This window comes from Stylophora pistillata, chromosome 13 (genome assembly GCF_964205215.1).
Source record: "Stylophora pistillata chromosome 13, jaStyPist1.2, whole genome shotgun sequence".
NCBI lineage: Eukaryota > Metazoa > Cnidaria > Anthozoa > Scleractinia > Pocilloporidae > Stylophora > Stylophora pistillata.
In genome coordinates this window covers 25,834,115-25,851,947 of record NC_142531.1, presented here as the reverse complement: position 1 = coordinate 25,851,947, position 17,833 = coordinate 25,834,115, and the positions used below count along the sequence as shown (strand labels likewise).

Here is a 17,833-nt window from a genome sequence, read left to right as displayed (position 1 = left end):
GCGCAACTCCGGGAACTCACGGGCGACGGAGTGGCATGCGTGAGAGTGAGACGGTGTGCAAGAGGAAAGGGCGAGCCTTGTACTCACGCCTGCTACTTCCACGAAACACATCACCGCGCGGCCAAAACGGATTCCCGGGTGCACAAGATAGTCCCAGGGGAGTTGGGGAGTAGGCGCACACCTCCTGCCAAATCACGGCAGCCGTAGTGGCACGCCTGCGAGTGAGAGGCTGTGGACTTTGAGGCACATGTGCTAAAGCAGGCGGTGAGTCTTGTACTTACTCCTGCTACTTCCACCAAACACATCACAGCGCGGCCAAAATGGATTGTCGGGTGCACTAGATAGTCTAAGGGGAGTCGGGGAGTAGGCGCGCACCTCCTGCCAAATCACGGGCGCCAGTGTGGCACGCGTGCGAGTGAGAGGCTGTGCACTATGAAGCACATGTGCTAAAAAAGGCGGTGAGTCTTGTACTCACGCCCGCTACTTGCATGAAACAAATGACCACGAGGCCAAAATGGATTCCCGGGTGCAGTAGATAGACTCAGGGGAATTAGGGAGTAGGCGCGCTCCTCCTGCAAGTCACTGGCGTCGGCGTGACACGCCTGCGAGTGAGAGACTGTGCACTAAGAGGCACATGTGCTAAAGAAGGCGGTGAGCCTTGTATGACAACGCATGCCACTTCCACGAAACGCATGACAACGCGGACAAAACGGATTCCCGGGTGCAGTAGATAGTCCCAGGGGAGTTGGAGAGTAGTCGGGCACCTCCTGCCAAATCACGGCAGCCGTAGTGGCACGCCTGCGAGTGAGAGGCAGTGCACTGTGAGGCACTTGTGCTAAAGAAGGCGGTGAGTCCTGTACTCACGCCTGCCACTTCCACGAAACGCATGACAACGCCACCAACATGAGATCCCAGGTGCACTAGACCCAGGGGAACCTCGCCAATAGAGGCGCAACTCCGGGAACTCACGGGCGACGGAGTGATATGCGTGAGAGTGAGACGGTGTGCAAGAGGAAAGGGCGAGCCTTGTACTCACGCCTGCTACTTCCAGGAAACACATCACCGCGCGGCCAAAACGGATTCCCGGGTGCACAAGATAGTCCCAGGGGAGTTGGGGAGTAGGCGCGCACCTCCTGCCAAATCACGGCAGCCGTAGTGGCACGCCTGCGAGTGAGAGGCTGTGGACTTTGAGGCACATGTGCTAAAGCAGGCGGTGAGTCTTGTACTTACTCCTGCTACTTCCACCAAACACATCACAGCGCGGCCAAAATGGAGTGTCGGGTGCAGTAGATAGTCCCAGGGGAGTCGGGGAGTAGGCGCGCACCTCCTGCCAAATCACGGGCGCCGGTGTGGCACGCCTGCGAGTGAGAGGCTGTGCACTATGAGGCACATGTGCTAAAGAAGGCGGTGAGCCTTGTATGACAACGCATGCCACTTCCACGAAACGCATGACAACGCGGACAAAACGGATTCCCGGGTGCAGTAGATAGTCCCAGGGGAGTTGGAGAGTAGTCGGGCACCTCCTGCCAAATCACGGCAGCCGTAGTGGCACGCCTGCGAGTGAGAGGCAGTGCACTGTGAGGCACTTGTGCTAAAGAAGGCGGTGAGTCCTGTACTCACGCCTGCCACTTCCACGAAACGCATGACAACGCCACCAACATGAGATCCCAGGTGCACTAGACCCAGGGGAACCTCGCCAATAGAGGCGCAACTCCGGGAACTCACGGGCGACGGAGTGATATGCGTGAGAGTGAGACGGTGTGCAAGAGGAAAGGGCGAGCCTTGTACTCACGCCTGCTACTTCCAGGAAACACATCACCGCGCGGCCAAAACGGATTCCCGGGTGCACAAGATAGTCCCAGGGGAGTTGGGGAGTAGGCGCGCACCTCCTGCCAAATCACGGCAGCCGTAGTGGCACGCCTGCGAGTGAGAGGCTGTGGACTTTGAGGCACATGTGCTAAAGCAGGCGGTGAGTCTTGTACTTACTCCTGCTACTTCCACCAAACACATCACAGCGCGGCCAAAATGGAGTGTCGGGTGCAGTAGATAGTCCCAGGGGAGTCGGGGAGTAGGCGCGCACCTCCTGCCAAATCACGGGCGCCGGTGTGGCACGCCTGCGAGTGAGAGGCTGTGCACTATGAGGCACATGTGCTAAAGAAGGCGGTGAGCCTTGTATGACAACGCATGCCACTTCCACGAAACGCATGACAACGCGGACAAAACGGATTCCCGGGTGCAGTAGATAGTCCCAGGGGAGTTGGAGAGTAGTCGGGCACCTCCTGCCAAATCACGGCAGCCGTAGTGGCACGCCTGCGAGTGAGAGGCTCTCCAAAAGAAGGGGATGAGCCTTGAACTCACGCCTGCCACTTCCACGAAACACATCACCACGCGGCTAAAATGGATTCGCGCGTGCACTCGATAGTCCCAGGGGAGTTGGAGAGTAGGCGCGCACCTCCTGCCAAATCACGGGAGCCGTAGTGGCACGCTTGCGAGTGAGAGGCTGTGCACTGTGAGGCACATGTGCTAAAGAAGGCGGTGAGCCTTTTACTCACGCCTGCCACTTCCACGAAACGCATGAAAACGCCACCAAAATGAAATCCCAGGTGCACTAGACCCAGGGGAACCTCGGCAATAGACGCGCAACTCCGGGAACTCACGGGCGACGGAGTGGCATGCGTGAGAGTGAGACGGTGTGCAAGAGGAAAGGGCGAGCCTTGTACTCACGCCTGCTACTTCCACGAAACACATCACCGCGCGGCCAAAACGGATTCCCGGGTGCACAAGATAGTCCCAGGGGAGTTGGGGAGTAGGCGCACACCTCCTGCCAAATCACGGCAGCCGTAGTGGCACGCCTGCGAGTGAGAGGCTGTGGACTTTGAGGCACATGTGCTAAAGCAGGCGGTGAGTCTTGTACTTACTCCTGCTACTTCCACCAAACACATCACAGCGCGGCCAAAATGGATTGTCGGGTGCACTAGATAGTCTAAGGGGAGTCGGGGAGTAGGCGCGCACCTCCTGCCAAATCACGGGCGCCAGTGTGGCACGCCTGCGAGTGAGAGGCTGTGCACTATGAAGCACATGTGCTAAAAAAGGCGGTGAGTCTTGTACTCACGCCCGCTACTTGCATGAAACAAATGACCACGCGGCCAAAATGGATTCCCGGGTGCAGTAGATAGTCTCAGGGGAATTAGGGAGTAGGCGCGCACCTCCTGCAAATCACGGGAGCCGTGGTGGCACGCCTGCGAGTGAGAGGCTGTGCACTATGAGGCACATGTGCTAAAAAAGGCGCTGAGTCTTGTACTCACGCCTGCTACTTGCACGAAACAAATGACCACGCGGCCAAAATGAAATCCCAGGTGCACTAGACCCTGGGGAACGTCGCCAATAGACGCTCAACTCCAGGAAATCACGGGCGACGGAGTTGCAAGCGTGAGAGTGAGAGGCTGTGCAAGAGGAAGGGGAGAGCCTTGTACTCACGCCTGCTACTTCCACCAAACACATCACCACGCGGCCAAAACGGATTCCCGGGTCCACTAGATAGTCGCAGGGGAGTTTGGGGGGTAGGCGCGCACCTCCTGCCAAATCACGGGAGCCGTGGTGGCACGCCTGCGAGTGAGAGACGACTGTGCACTGTGAGGCACATGTGCTAAAGAAGGCGGTGAGTCTTGCACTTACTCCTGCTACTTCCAGGAAACGCATGACCACGCGGCCAAAATGGATTCCTGCGTGCACTCGATAGTCCCAGGGGAGTCGGGGAGTCCCATGCGACTGGTCTACAAGCTCAGTGAGTTTCAGCTTCCCTGCCCACGTATTGAAAAAAGTCGAAAAAAAGGGGCATTTTGACAGTTCCGTTTGAAAGGCTACGAAAACCATGAAAACCTCCCGAAACTGACAGAAGAGGACATTGAAATGATTGTTCATTCTATTGACAGTGGTGTGGTTTAATGGGTGTAGAAAATGATCCATTGGAGAATTTCCTACGAATTTCCTTGTTTGACCGGGTGAAATAAGTACGCTTGGCAGACCTATCTTTCTCAGCTTTCAAAATTCGTAGAAAAATCAATTTTCATCCGTTTCTCGTTAAACTTACATCGATGCAATCAGCTTTGAAAGTACTTTCCACTAGAATTATAAAAAGAGGAGTTATTTTTTGGACCCTTCTCGTCTTTTCTTGCGCGCTTTAAATGTCGTGCGTTTCAATGAATTCATTTACTGCTTATAGGTACAATAGAATAGCTGCTGTAGCAGTTGCCTGCCAAATTTGAAGGCTATAGGAATGAGGGTTATCGAGTTACAGTCCATGAAATGAGTGACAAAAACCATTTTTGCGCCCAATTCATAAAATTGTAAAAAATTCCAAAATCCTTTTCACCACTTCATCTCAACAGCAATGAGTAGACCTGCGTATGGCGTTTTGCGACATGTGAAATGTTGTCACACTTCTTTTTAAATGACAATTGAATTTGGATGTGTTTTTTTCAAAAGTCACGCCCGATTGACAGGTGTCAATCAACCTCATTCCCGTACACTAAGTATATGACACGAAAGGGTAACGACTGCTTTGTGACGCCTGTAACTTTGAAGTCGTTTGGATGAAAGTTGGCGTGTCCACACTCTGTCAAAGTTGAAACTTTTTCTCACTTTTACCCCGACCTATTAAAAATAGAAAAATTGCTCTGCTCACAGTATTTTCAACGTCAGTGGTCATTAAACAGCAGGAAAAAGAGAAAAAGGAGGAAAAAGGAAGAGAACAAAAGAAAAAAGAAACACAGACAAAAAAGGGGAACTCCGGTATCGAACCCCGGACCGTCAGATTCTCGGTAAGGTGCCCGCGGCGGTCATGGAGGGTCAAGAGTTCAATACCGGCCGGTGCGCGACTAAACTCTTTTTTGCTTTTTTTGCTTTTTCCCTCCTTTTTCTTCTTTTACCCCTCCTATTTTCATGCACTTTAGCTGCCGAGCATCGTTTTTCTCTTTATTTTTGAAAATAACCATCTTACCGATTTTCACTTGTACATGTACAAGTAAACAAACAAAATGGCGGACTGCACAATGCGATCGTAGTTTTGCTTTTATCGCCTAAGCCAAGGCCTAAGCCAGCCCACGGACACCCGAAATCAGCTTGCCTGTCCATGCTCTATGTATTGGCCCATTTTTTTTGCAAAGAAAACGCTTCCTTTGCCAAACAAACGCAAAACCGAACCGGACCACGTGGTGGCAGTCATTCGCAAGTTGCCATCCTAGTTTTCTGCTTTTAGGCCTGAGCAGAAGCCCAAGGCAGCCCACGGACACCCGAAGTCAGCTTAAGAGTCCATTCTGTACCTAGCGGCCCATTCTATTTGCACTTTCAAACCTTTCCTTTGGCCAACAGACGCACAACATGCTGCCAGCTCATTTGCATAATGCCAAGATCATTTGGCGAGGAGATGTAGCCCTTCTTGCAAGCTATAACAACTACTAAGTCCCCGAAGCAACTCGCAAATCCCAAGCCCAGCTACACGCCCGACTCGCATTCCACCCACAAAGCCCAAATCTCAACGCATTTTATTTTTTATTACATTCCAACATCACATCACATCACATCACATAACAGCAGAGTTGCTTCAAGAGTCTTACCGGCTGTTCGCTCGGGTTCTAATCCACTAGACTGAAACTTGGCCCCTGGCCGAGATACCCCTTCCATTCTTTGAAGAGCTCCTAAGGGCTTTACGGAACCTACAGGCTTCATGATGCCTCCTCGGTCTCACCAAGCCAACCCAGCGGGAACCCAAGTCAAGTGAACCCAAGCCTCAACCGCTCCTTACAGCCCAGGCCCCCCTCTCAGGGGTCCGAACATGCCACCAGCGCGCGTTTTCTCGGACTTTGCAGGCATGCCACGCCGCCGTGCCTTTTGTTTGAGACGCGCGCTTTGCGCGCCGTGGTACCCATGCGACTGGTCTACAAGCTCAGTGAGTTTCAGCTTCTCTGCCCACGTATCGGATCTTTGCCATGGGTCTGAACATGCCACCAGCGCGCGTTTTCTCGGACTTTGTAGGCCGTGCATTTTTACATTTGCATATCGGAAATTTCATTCGCGAGCACCCGTACCGCATTTAGCATATATCAAAATCTATCTAAGTCTAAAAGCAACTCGCCTCTTCAACACCACACCTAAAACCCCCACTCTACAAGCTCTAAAACTCCACGCGCCATGCGCATTTATTTGCGCATTTAACATAGAGAGTTGCTTTTACACTTTCCACCTGGCCCCCGTCTCCTATCACTCCATTCTTTGAATGATACACAAGGCTTACGGACTTCCAGGCTTCATGATGCCCTTCCGTCACCAGGCGGCCCTAAATCAACCAAAACAACATAACTCCACCCTTTATTCCTTTCAACCCGCCCGCCATTACTAAAACTTCACTTCACTACACTTTGCCGCTCAAATGCAACGTCACAATGCCTTCACGCGTCATCACCTACATACGGGTCGTTACGTACATTTATTCGCAGCAACCATCCGCACGCTACTGTATATTGCCATCTAAATGTTTATTCACAGGCCCGGACCGCTATTCTTGCGCAAAGAACTAGCTGCAATTCATCTCCAATCGCAGGATTTCTGTAAGTAACTTGCTCACTTATAACAACCTTGCTTAGGCTTCAACTTTACTCCGTATGGTTGGCCATAAACCAACGCCATTTTGATAATGCGCGCTCTTCATTCGGGTACAGCGTATTTATAACATTTATAATTCTTCAAAAATGTCTAATCTTCTACAGCACCTAGGAATCTTTAAACTTGCAAGCGACTTTTTTTTCCAAACAACTACAATTTTCTAGAAAATATTATGCTTCTTCATTCTTCAACTCAAGTCAAAGTCCTTGTCGTGTTCAAGTGAAAATTTCATATCATACCATAAAACAGCCAACGAATGTTTCTAAACTTTTTGCAAACTTCAACGAGTATAAAGTTTCCAAATTTTAAGCGTGCTAAAGCATAGTTAGTAGAAGGGACCAACTATGCCTACAGTTAGTATTTTTGGATCACAATATTCAGCTTTCTACCTATTTCTTAGAGCGCGAAATGTTTCTGTTTCTTCACGTACCTGTTACCTTTCATCAAGTTTTATTTTCCGCCTAATCCCATTTTGCCTTTGCCCTTTATTTTCGCCTAATCCCCGTTTGTAAAGCCTTCCCACACGTCCTTATTAAAGTCGGTGCTTGATAGTACCGTTTCCTATGACTGTCAATGAACAAGAGCGACATTTTGGTCACAAAAAGTTGTTTATTTCAGCCTTCAACAAACAACGACAAATTAAGCCCTTCACTACGCTTTCTTATAAACAGAATTGTAGCAACCAAATATCTTGATGAAAATAAAGATTCTCATGCCTAAATAATTTTAACAATTTCACCATTTTCAGCATTCAAGCTATCTGCTGACTGCCCTTTTCATTGCAACGTAGTTTTACCTGTGTCAACAGTCGTTAATTTTCATGCTTCCCTTGCGTAAAATTGAATAAAAGAGCAGCTTCACCAGACCGCTCATTCATTTCGGCGGGTTCATTTTACGCCTCTAAATAATTCTCGTTTTAAAGTTTCTCGCTACTTGAGAGTCCCGCTTTCAAAGATTTCCCATTCCCTGTTTTCAAGATAGCCACTTGACTTCACGTGCAACACCTTTTCCAAAGTCCATACGAAAACATTGAAGTCCAACTTCTTTTTTTTACAGCGCAACGAAAAACTAAAATGAAATTTCATTTTCATTTTCCTACACAATTGAAAATTGGTTGGCACTAAGCTACACGCACTACAATACTCAAACTTATTAGGTAGAAGTTATCTTGGTCTAAAACTCAATTCTCCCCAATTTTTTTACCAGGAAATGTGGAGCAATTGGAGGTCACAATTAATTATCATCAATTCTTGGGAGTTAAAGGGCTAAAAGACCCCAAATGGATGTTTTAATTTATACTCATGGTTGGTCTACTGGAAATTTTATAGGCACTTTCATTAATTACATTAGTAGAGGGGATAAACATTCATGTAACAAACATCAGAAAAAGTCAATCTTCACTCTCAGCAGAGGTTACAATATTTAAGTCAAGTATTTTTTAATGTCTCTAAATGCTTCAAAACCCACCTGAAAATTTTACTCAGTTTTTCCTCACTTTTGCCATTGATGATAATACTGAGGTATAAGGCCTGCTTTCAATGGTTTCATTTCAAAAAGCAAAATTTACAAAACCTGCATGAGGAGTCAAGCAGCTACATTTTATAAGAGTCTTACTTCCACTTGAACTACCTATGGCTTTTTTCTTTCCTAAAACGGCTGCTTATTTTGAAAATAGAAAAGTATAGGCGTTCCTTTCTAATGGCCCTTACCAAAACCACATGTATATCTTTTACATATATCTGCTACATATGTATCTCACATATGTCACATACATGTAACATATATGTCACATACATATGTAGCAGATATATGTAAAATATATGTCACATACATGTAACATAATTTATCTGACATATGTGTCACATATATGACACACGTCTCAAATGTAGCAATTTGGAACCTATGTCCAGTTATGTGGCATATATGTCAACATATCAATTTTACACAAATAAATATAAAATATATGCCACATATATGTGACATACATTTCACATATGTGACAAAAAGTATTAATGGGAGCTAGCTATTGTGAGATAGGTTGTGCTTGCTCCCGCACAGAGCGACCTTCTCATTTTCTTTTCAGTTTTAAGTTTTTCTATTTATAATTATAACAGTTCTCAATGGAAAAAATTTGCTAAAACGATTATACTACAACAACGACAGAATCATTACAAATTCATGTCAATTGAGGTTAATTAAAGAAACTGTGATTACAATCATGTATTTCAAAAATGATCTAAATACAGTAGAAATTTAAGTAGTGTTGTAAATGGAAAGCAAGTTGTTGGCGCCATGAAGTTAAAAGAAGAGACAACAGTTATTGACTGGCCGGTACAAGGCTTGAGCGGCCATTTACGATTCTCAAAGTTAGTGGTGGGTACAAATTGTAATATTTGGTATGTGATCAAACCTGTGAAGTGAATCGGTCACTTGCATGCCACAGTTTCTTAAGCTTATGCTTTACAATGAAATAAATCTATCCATAGACTAAAGGTTTCAGGATTATTTTTCTTGCGTTTGGCAAGCTGCGAGCCCACCAGAAAAAAGAAAAACAGCTGCTTAAGTCTGCAGTTTGGGATAACTTCAATGCAATTAATTACTACAGTTTCAACAACAATTTCATTTTCAAAAATCAATTCTTTTAATGTAATTAAGCCTTTCACTCCCAAGAGTGTTCAGTCCAACTTTAGAAGAAATCTCTCAATTTCAACTTGCAGAATCAACAAAAACAAACAACATATCGCATGAAGATGCTGCTTGACACCTTACATTTTAATTTTAATACGCAAGAGTTTTATCCAAAGAAGTTACAACTGCATTAAATTACGTCAAAGCCTGACTCAAGGAGGAAAGGATAAAATGATATTTCTATCATCATCCCAAATCAATTGATTCTTTTCAAGACTATCTTTTCACTGATAGTATTTCTTGCAATAAACATGACCCAACTTATTGCATTTCATGATAAAGAATCAACAGATTGTGTCAAACAAAATTTACTGATTCAGTAGGACTATTTTTAATTAACAGCTGTAATTGAGGATAATTTTTATGAAGTTTTTAAGAATAGAAAAAGAAATTTCATCCTATTACTACATATTGCAGTTAATAGACAACAGCAAATAATCAACATGTAAAGCTCAGTTAATTAAGCATGTAAATAAATTTCATTGACTACTTGAATTTATAGTTGAGAGATAATGCAAGCCATGTATTTATTTGATATAAGTTGCCTTCAAGTATTCCTAAAATTCCCAGTCATTCTAAAACATTCCTTGAAATTCCTTGGAATCTCCACCAAGTTTTTAAATTCAAAGTATTTCAGGGAAGTCATTGGTGCTCTCAGTTGAAATTCCTAAGAATTCCCAGGAATTCCTGGAAATTCAATTTGTTCACTAACCACAAGGGCAAGTGGTTGGAAACCTGCTAGGAAAGTAGACAATTTTGTTGATTACATTTATTAACATGAATTAATATGATATGATTGGATGCTCACTAGATAAACTATTTGCTGTTATGATTTGCACAAGTTGCTTACTTTTATAATTATTAAATAGTGAAGTCCATTTTTTATGATAAATTTGTTACATTTTATGACAACCATTTTTTTTGTGGCCTTTAATCCCAGCTAGAGACATGGTAAGACACTGCTGATTTGTATGAAATCTGTTTTCTGTTGTACATGATTGAATGATGAACTCCATTTTATGGATATTCTTTCTCTTGAAACAATAACTCATTTTGGTTAAGTATCCCAACATTATGAGAGTCACTTCTAATTTGCATGGAATTTATTGTCATAACTTTATAAAATAATCGAATGATGGATTTCATTGTAAAATATATTTGTTTTTACATTAAAAGACAATTTTGAAGCGGTCTTTTACAAATCTTGCTTATTTAATTGTCATGGACAGTTGTACCAAATTAATTAAGGAAATGAATTTCATACTTATACGTTTCAATGCCTATCTGACTTGACCAAGTATATAATAAAGCTGAACACATGCCATATGAACTAGAGGGTGCATGCTTCTTATTGCATATTAATTTGACTGGCTGCATGTATGCATGCCATTCATTTATAATAATTATCTTGAATACATTCTAAGTATCATAACTTAAAGTATACTTTAAGTACCACTCAGTTTGCCACTATTGCTTCTACTCATGAACTATACTTCAAGTGCACTGCTAAATTTTAAGTACCTTTCAAGTATACTTCAAGTATACTTTTGGCTGTTCCACTTTAAGGTCGGACCAAGTGTACTACAAGTATACTTTTAGTAGCACTGTAAACCATACTTAAAGTCTACTGAAAGTATACTTTGTGTATCTTATTTGCAGTACACTTTCATTACAGAATTAGTATACTAAAAATATACTTAATTTTGGTAAGGGTACAGTTACAAGTAATAAAGTTCATCTTATTGTCTCGCTGTTTTGGAAATGCCTCTCTTGCTTTTGGTACATTTGTCCCGTACTGTTTTATGGACTTTCAAATTGTGACACTGTTCTCCTCTTTCAACTTTTATTGAACAAATGCTGTAAATGAAGAAGGATTTATAGCAGTTAGACAATTTCCAAAGCTAATATAATGATTTTAGGCAGCTATTAATCACTAAATGTGTCTGTCATATTTTTTGCATCATTAACTATCAAACACATGACTAGAAGCTCCTGTATTTTACTTGTGTAACATCAGAAACTTTTTAATTATCCCAAGAAAAATTCCACATTCATAGCCAACAGGACTTGAAATTCTTAGGAATTCCAATTCAGAGCATCAATGCCTTCCCTGAAATATTGCGAATCTCAAATTTGCAGGAAATTCCAAGGAAATCTAAGGAATTTCTAGGAATGTTGAAGAATTACTGGGGATTTTAGTACATGAGAAGTTTACTGAAAGTACACCAATGAACCCAACATCAACAATAAATAACATGATTTTCTCTTGAGCAGTATACTTAAAGTGTACTTAAGAAAGGGTACTGCAGATGTACTTTAGTAAGTGCAGCACTATTGAAGTATTATTGAAGTATGATTGCAGTATAACCATTACTTCTAGTATACTTAAAGTATACTTCAAGGCCATCTTTTTTGGCAAGGGGTGTTACATATGTGTTAATTTACCTTGTTAGATATTACATATATATGTTAAATATACGTACAATTGCTCCAAAATCTATACATATATGTCACATACATGTAAAGTAATTTCACATATATATGTTACAGATACATAAATGTCACATATATGTAACATATATGTAGTTTAGGTGAGGGTTAAGATGTCTTTCAGGGTCTTATATAACAAGCCTGCCATAATTTTTCAATAACATGAGGCTATGAGTCGTATTTGGCCTGTCAGCACCTTTTACTCATTGATATTTTCATATCAAAACCATTAATAAGGTCATGTATCACAGCGCCGCGAGACTATGAGACATATTTGGCCTGCTTTAACTCGTTGAAATTTTTAGACAGCAAAACAAAGAGACCATCACACCATCATGGGCCTAGAAAGTCACACAAGCCACACCACAATTTTTGGTAACACTCATAATAGCTCCCTGTAGGCCATTGTAGCTCATTGTAGGTCATATTGTAAATCGTTGTCGATCATTTTAGGTCAGTCCTTGTTTCCACGGTAGCTCATTGTAGGTCATTCCTTGTTTTAGTAACTTGGTCATGACATGTGAGACATACAGCAACATTTCCTGTGTGCTTTTAAATTGTCACAAATTGTCACACAATAGTATTCTGAAGGTGGTGTTAGGTGGTTTTAGATGGTTGTAGTTGGTGGTTGTGGGTGGTTGTAGGTGGTTTTAGATGGTTGTAGGTGGTGGTTGTGGGTGGTTGTAGGTGGTTTTCGATGGTTGTAGGTGGTTTTAGGTCATTCCCTTCTTTTAGTACTTACGGGAATTATCCTATTTTGTATGAACTGACCTAATTATTGAGATGTTGTGATTTTAATTCTTTCTACTCATTTACCTTAATTGTTCATTTCTATTATCGACAAATTCACCAGCAAGATCTTCTTAAATAGGCCATTTCACAGTTGTGTTCTTAGTTGCTAAGCCTTTGATTCAGAGTGAGGCTAAAGACGACCTTGTTGTGATAGAGACCTCTATCGAGTTAGCATGATAACAAAGTGATTTACATTTGAAAGGCAGCAAGGTTTGTATCATAACAAGGTCATCCCTAGCCTCACTCCCGTTCAAAGGCTTGGTAACCAAGCACACAACTGTAAAATGGACTATTCAATCTCCTTTACTGTCTGCCATAGAGTTCTTATGATGTCGGCTTGGAGAATTTTCTACTGGACCAACCTAAAATCCCCTGACTTATGTTTTCCTAGTTATTCTCGCTACTTCTCTGATACATGTTGAATATTAGATATCGTAGGGAGAAATTCTGTCTTGGTCACAATAAAGGATGATAAAGGATGAAGATCTGTACGATTAAAGTTGAGTAAATGAGTACATCAATCAATCAATCGATCAATAAGAACTCTACTAAAGGGTGATAGAACTGTAATATGGGCAGGTTCTCTCCTGGCGCAGTGATGATATGCCATGTCTATAAACAGATTGAAGTCACTGGAGATAGTTTGAAAATATCTGGTACTGTGCTAGTCTTGGTGGACTCCATAGAAATATATGCCATGAAGGTTTTTCAGAGATTCTCAGAAGCAATCCTCATCAATTCATTTGGAATATGCAGTGGAGTTCTGCTGTCATCTCATTTAGAGAAGAGATTACAAACCTGTCCTTGAGTCATCTCAGTTAGAGCAAAACTCCAGGAAGGAGGAGATTTTCTGTATTTAAGGGGGTTGCAAACATAATTCCCAAGGGAGCTGGCAAGTGTAGGGCTTATCAATGGATATCTTTTTTTCTTTTTTTGATTGAAGCAGTGTATTTTTAAAAGGAATCATCCTATTCTGTATGAACTGACCTAATTATTGACATGTTACGATTTTTCGTTCTTTGCATTTATCTTAATTGTTTGTTTATCTACAACTTCACTAGCGAGATCTCCTTAAATTGAATCTCCTTTACTGTCTGCCATGGAGTTCTTATGATGTCGGTTTGGAGAATTCTGTATTGGATCAACCTAAAATCCCCTGATTACTGTTTTTAGCTATTGTCAGTACTTCTCTGCTAGATATTGAAAATAGATATTGTAGGGATAAATTCTGTCTTGGTCACTTACGGGAGTTAAACGACAAAACTCCAGGGTGCAGAAGATTTTCTGTATTTAAGGAGGTTGCAAACATAATTCCCTAGTGAGCAGGGAAGTGTAGGGCTTATAAATGGATATTTATGTTTTCTATTTTTGATTGGGCCAGTGTATTTTTACAAGGAATCGTCCTGTTCTGTATGAATTAACTGACCTCATGATTGAGATGTTGCAATTTTTCGTTCTTTGCCTTTATCTTAATTGTTCATTTATCTACAACTTCACTAGCGAGGTCTCCTTACATTGATTCTCCTTACAGTCTGCCATAGAGTTATTATGAAGTTGGTTTGGAGAATTTTTTATTGGATCAACCTAAAATCCCCTAACTGATGTTTTTAGCTATTGTCAGTACTTCTCTGCTAGATATTGAATAGATATTGTAAGGAGAAATTCTGTCTTGGTCACTTATGGGAGTTCATTAAATGACAAAACTCCTGGGAGGAGAAGATTTTCTGTATGTAAGGGGGTTGCCAACATAATTCCCTAGGGAGCTGGCAAGTGTAGGGCTTACACAATCAAAATATTGATGAAGCTAGCGGCAATACCAGAATTTGTTGTATAGAATTGATTGTTGGCGATGATTCTTGTCGGGCCGGATTGCTCTTTAGTGTTACGATGAAGGAGTGTTAATTCCGATTGATTTCTACATTGATTTTATGTTGACTTTTTTTCTGTATTTTGTTTTTCCTTTTTACACAGAACACAGTGGAGTATTTTTGGATGAAGTGAGGTGGTTGCAAAGCTTGAAAGATAGTGCGGAGCCAAGAAAAGTATTTTGTAAGGACACAAGAGGAACTAATGACAGTGATATATATATATATATCTAGCTAGCGGATACTAGCTAGCTACACTATTTACCTCCGAGTTGCTCGCAGGTAAATAGCAAAGGATATTCGGAGTTTGACCTGCCAATCAGAGCGCGCCTTCAACGCTATCCACTGTTTTAGTATATACTAATTGGTGATAGTCGATGATAGTGCATGATAGTTGGTGGTCAAACAGAAGCGCGCGCTTCAACTATCATCGACTGTCATCAACTATCATCGACTATCATGCGCCGTTTCACCAAGGCTTAACGCTTCACTACGCGCCGCATTGGGTTTCCCGCGATTGAAGTGAAGGAGGAAAATTCGTCGGAAAACAATAGGGTCACGACCTCTTCAGACAGCTTTTCTTATCAATTTTTCCCTCTATAACTTTCATTCAAGCGTCGTAGTCTTCAATATCGTTGTGCGGTGCATGGGCGAAAGGAACTCGCACTCGATTGATTTTCCAAAAGCAAAAGGGTGTACAATCCAGTTCAATTCCAGTACTCTCTAATAATTAGTGGTGCGATCGATGTAGATGATACTTTTTGTTAATGATACAGGAGGCCTGTCGAGCACAGACGTATTGGAAAGTAATTGAGTTGTGTCACTGCTATCTCAACAAATCGAGTACATTTGTAGTACTCACTTTCCTTTGAGTGTTTGAGAGCTTCAACTTGCAGTGCAATGTATTTGCAATTTCAGCAAAACATTTAAGTTCACAGAAATCTGGGTTTTGGTTGAAAAATTTTTCTCACGAATCACAGCCGGCGTGAACGACACTGAAACACAAAATGTCACTGTCGCGTTGAGAAAAGTAAGATAATGTTATCACTAGGGCTTTGGTCGTCATAACCTGGGGGGATTTTTAGCAGAGGAAAGAAGGTTATTTTCAATCGTCAGTCTTCAAAATATCATCACATGTGCCTTATGACTTGAAAAATTTTATTGAAATCTGATCATTTTATTTTCCTCAAACTACCCCTAAACCTCAACAGATGAGAATTCTACCATAACTGGAGAGGTGTGAACGAAAAAAGAAAAACCAGCCTGTTTCCTAAAGGTCAATAAAATCAAATAACATCCTGAGCCTCCTGTTGTAATAATAGTTAAATAAATCAATTATTATCCAGATAAAAATTATATTCAACTTCATCTATCCTTGCTACCCAAAAACATCAGATACACCCTTCACAACCTTACTTTTCAACTTATCAAATTATAAGAGGTATCTTAAAATTTTATGAGAACCTGTACAGCTGATCAATCACAGTGATACTAGCTCATTGATATAGTGACACTTCTCTCCCTTTTATTCGGCCCTCGTGAAATATTTTATCTTATCCGTCCCGGATGATGCCTTTGAGTGGTGAAAGCTCAGACTTCTACAATATTTTACAGTAATTCAAGGCAACAGTGTTTTTCTTGTTTTTTTTTAACAGCTGATAGTATCAGAGAGGACAAAAAGAAATTGTTTCCCAAGGCTTGTATCCCCTTGGAACAAGACTGAATGAAGTCAGATTAAAATAATGAGGAGAGTTTTGTTGACCTCTTTATGAAAATGTATGATTTACTCCTATTTGGTTTTAGAGAAATTAGCCTGAACTCAAGTAGTTTGAGGCCTGGGTTTTATCTTGGTTTGAGACCCCCAGCAGAGTTTCAAAACTTAAAAAACTGGCTGCCGTTACCGCACGGCGCGTTCAAAGTTTAGATCAGAGAGCCTTTACACATTTAGAAGGCGAACATGGATGTATCTACCGAAATTTTTTTAGAAGACGTTGTTTTAGTGCAGATGTGAGGTCTACAGCTGAGGTGAGTGGTATTTTTGTGTTTCATTCGGCGAATTAGCTCTAATTTGCCGTAGCTTCCATAATGCTCTGAGGCGTAAATCCAAATAACGAACGTTTCATTCAAGGAAATCGCATTCTTTCCTTTACTAAATTACAGATTACAAATGTTTTGGTATGTTTCGGAAAGTTTCCATTCTCGTCAGTGTACGATGAGGTGGAAACTGATAAACCGCGGAGTGAAAACTTACCCGTAGCGTAAATTTTGTTGTTTACCAAATTTAAATGCCTCGGCTCAATCCCGAGTTAGAAATTTAACGAAGATCTATAGTACAATTTTGTGGGTAAATGTATTTATATGAGCTTCAACAAAGCGAGTTCATTACTCAATCTACACGGCATGTAAATGAGAGAGAGCAAAAAGCTATGCGTCAACAGTTGTGTTCTTATACATGTGTAGCGAAATTTAAAGTATACATATCAATGTTTTAGATTGAATCGATCCCAAGAGAGGTGACAAACTAAATTGGGATGTCGTCTTTAACCTTAGTTAACAATGACTGACTTGCCAGCCTGTGACGAATAACACAGACATTCTCAATCATACATGAACATGGCAAATAGGAATCTGACCATTACCTTTTCTTAACTATGATTTTTACTTAAATTCTTATACAACTTCCACATTCGTCAGGGTATGTTGTCCAACTTGTGAAATTAAAGCCATCTAAGTTATGGTAGAATTTTAAGCCAAGTAATGTAAACTGTTGCCTGAGACTTCTTTTCTAATCTCATATTCACAGTGTATTTTTTTAAATCCATAGGGACAAGATAGCTCAACAGCACAGCTATTCTGCAGCCAAACATAATCTTTGACTCGCTTATGATGAAGGTGAGCAATTAGTAAATAAGTGTTAATTACCAGTAACAAATTTGGTCTCAATCTGAAGCTTTCGGCGGTAAAAATGATGGACGACAATCACTCTCAAGTGACTTATTACCTTTTTTAAATGACCTGACTAAATCATTTAAGGTAATAAGATTAGGTAAGAATGCTTGATCAAAATACTTTACAAATGTACTGTAATCATCGTCCAGGATTGTAGCAATTTCAGAGCAACTTTTTTCTTGTCAAGAGTACTGGTTACCTCATCTGATAACTCATAGTCATTAGCATTGGGAAGCCAGTTATTCTGCATTAAGAAGGTTGCATCCCATACTTTTGTATCAGACTGTAGTTGCTTAGTGGCCTTCATGACAAGAACTTGTATTTTTGCCGGGTGGTTTTCATACCTGTTGGCACAATATCTGGATTTGGGGTTGCGGTTTAGGTTGTTG

At 41.7% G+C, this 17,833-nt stretch overlaps 1 long non-coding RNA gene across 2 annotated transcripts in view; it reads left to right on the top strand.

Moving 5' to 3' along the window:
* The first annotated feature begins 6,457 nt into the window (after window positions 1–6,457).
* The window catches only part of LOC148718306 (uncharacterized), a 12,811-nt gene continuing 1,435 nt past the window's right edge, over window positions 6,458–17,833 (top strand). The window contains exons 1-4 of one of the 2 annotated variants that reach the window (XR_015994974.1): window positions 6,477–6,605; window positions 7,867–7,964; window positions 14,602–16,520; window positions 17,320–17,387. This is a non-coding gene — a long non-coding RNA (uncharacterized LOC148718306). Of the gene's footprint in view, window positions 6,606–7,866; window positions 7,965–14,601; window positions 16,521–17,319; window positions 17,388–17,833 lie in introns of both variants that reach the window. The other variant, XR_015994973.1, reaches the window with a different exon arrangement.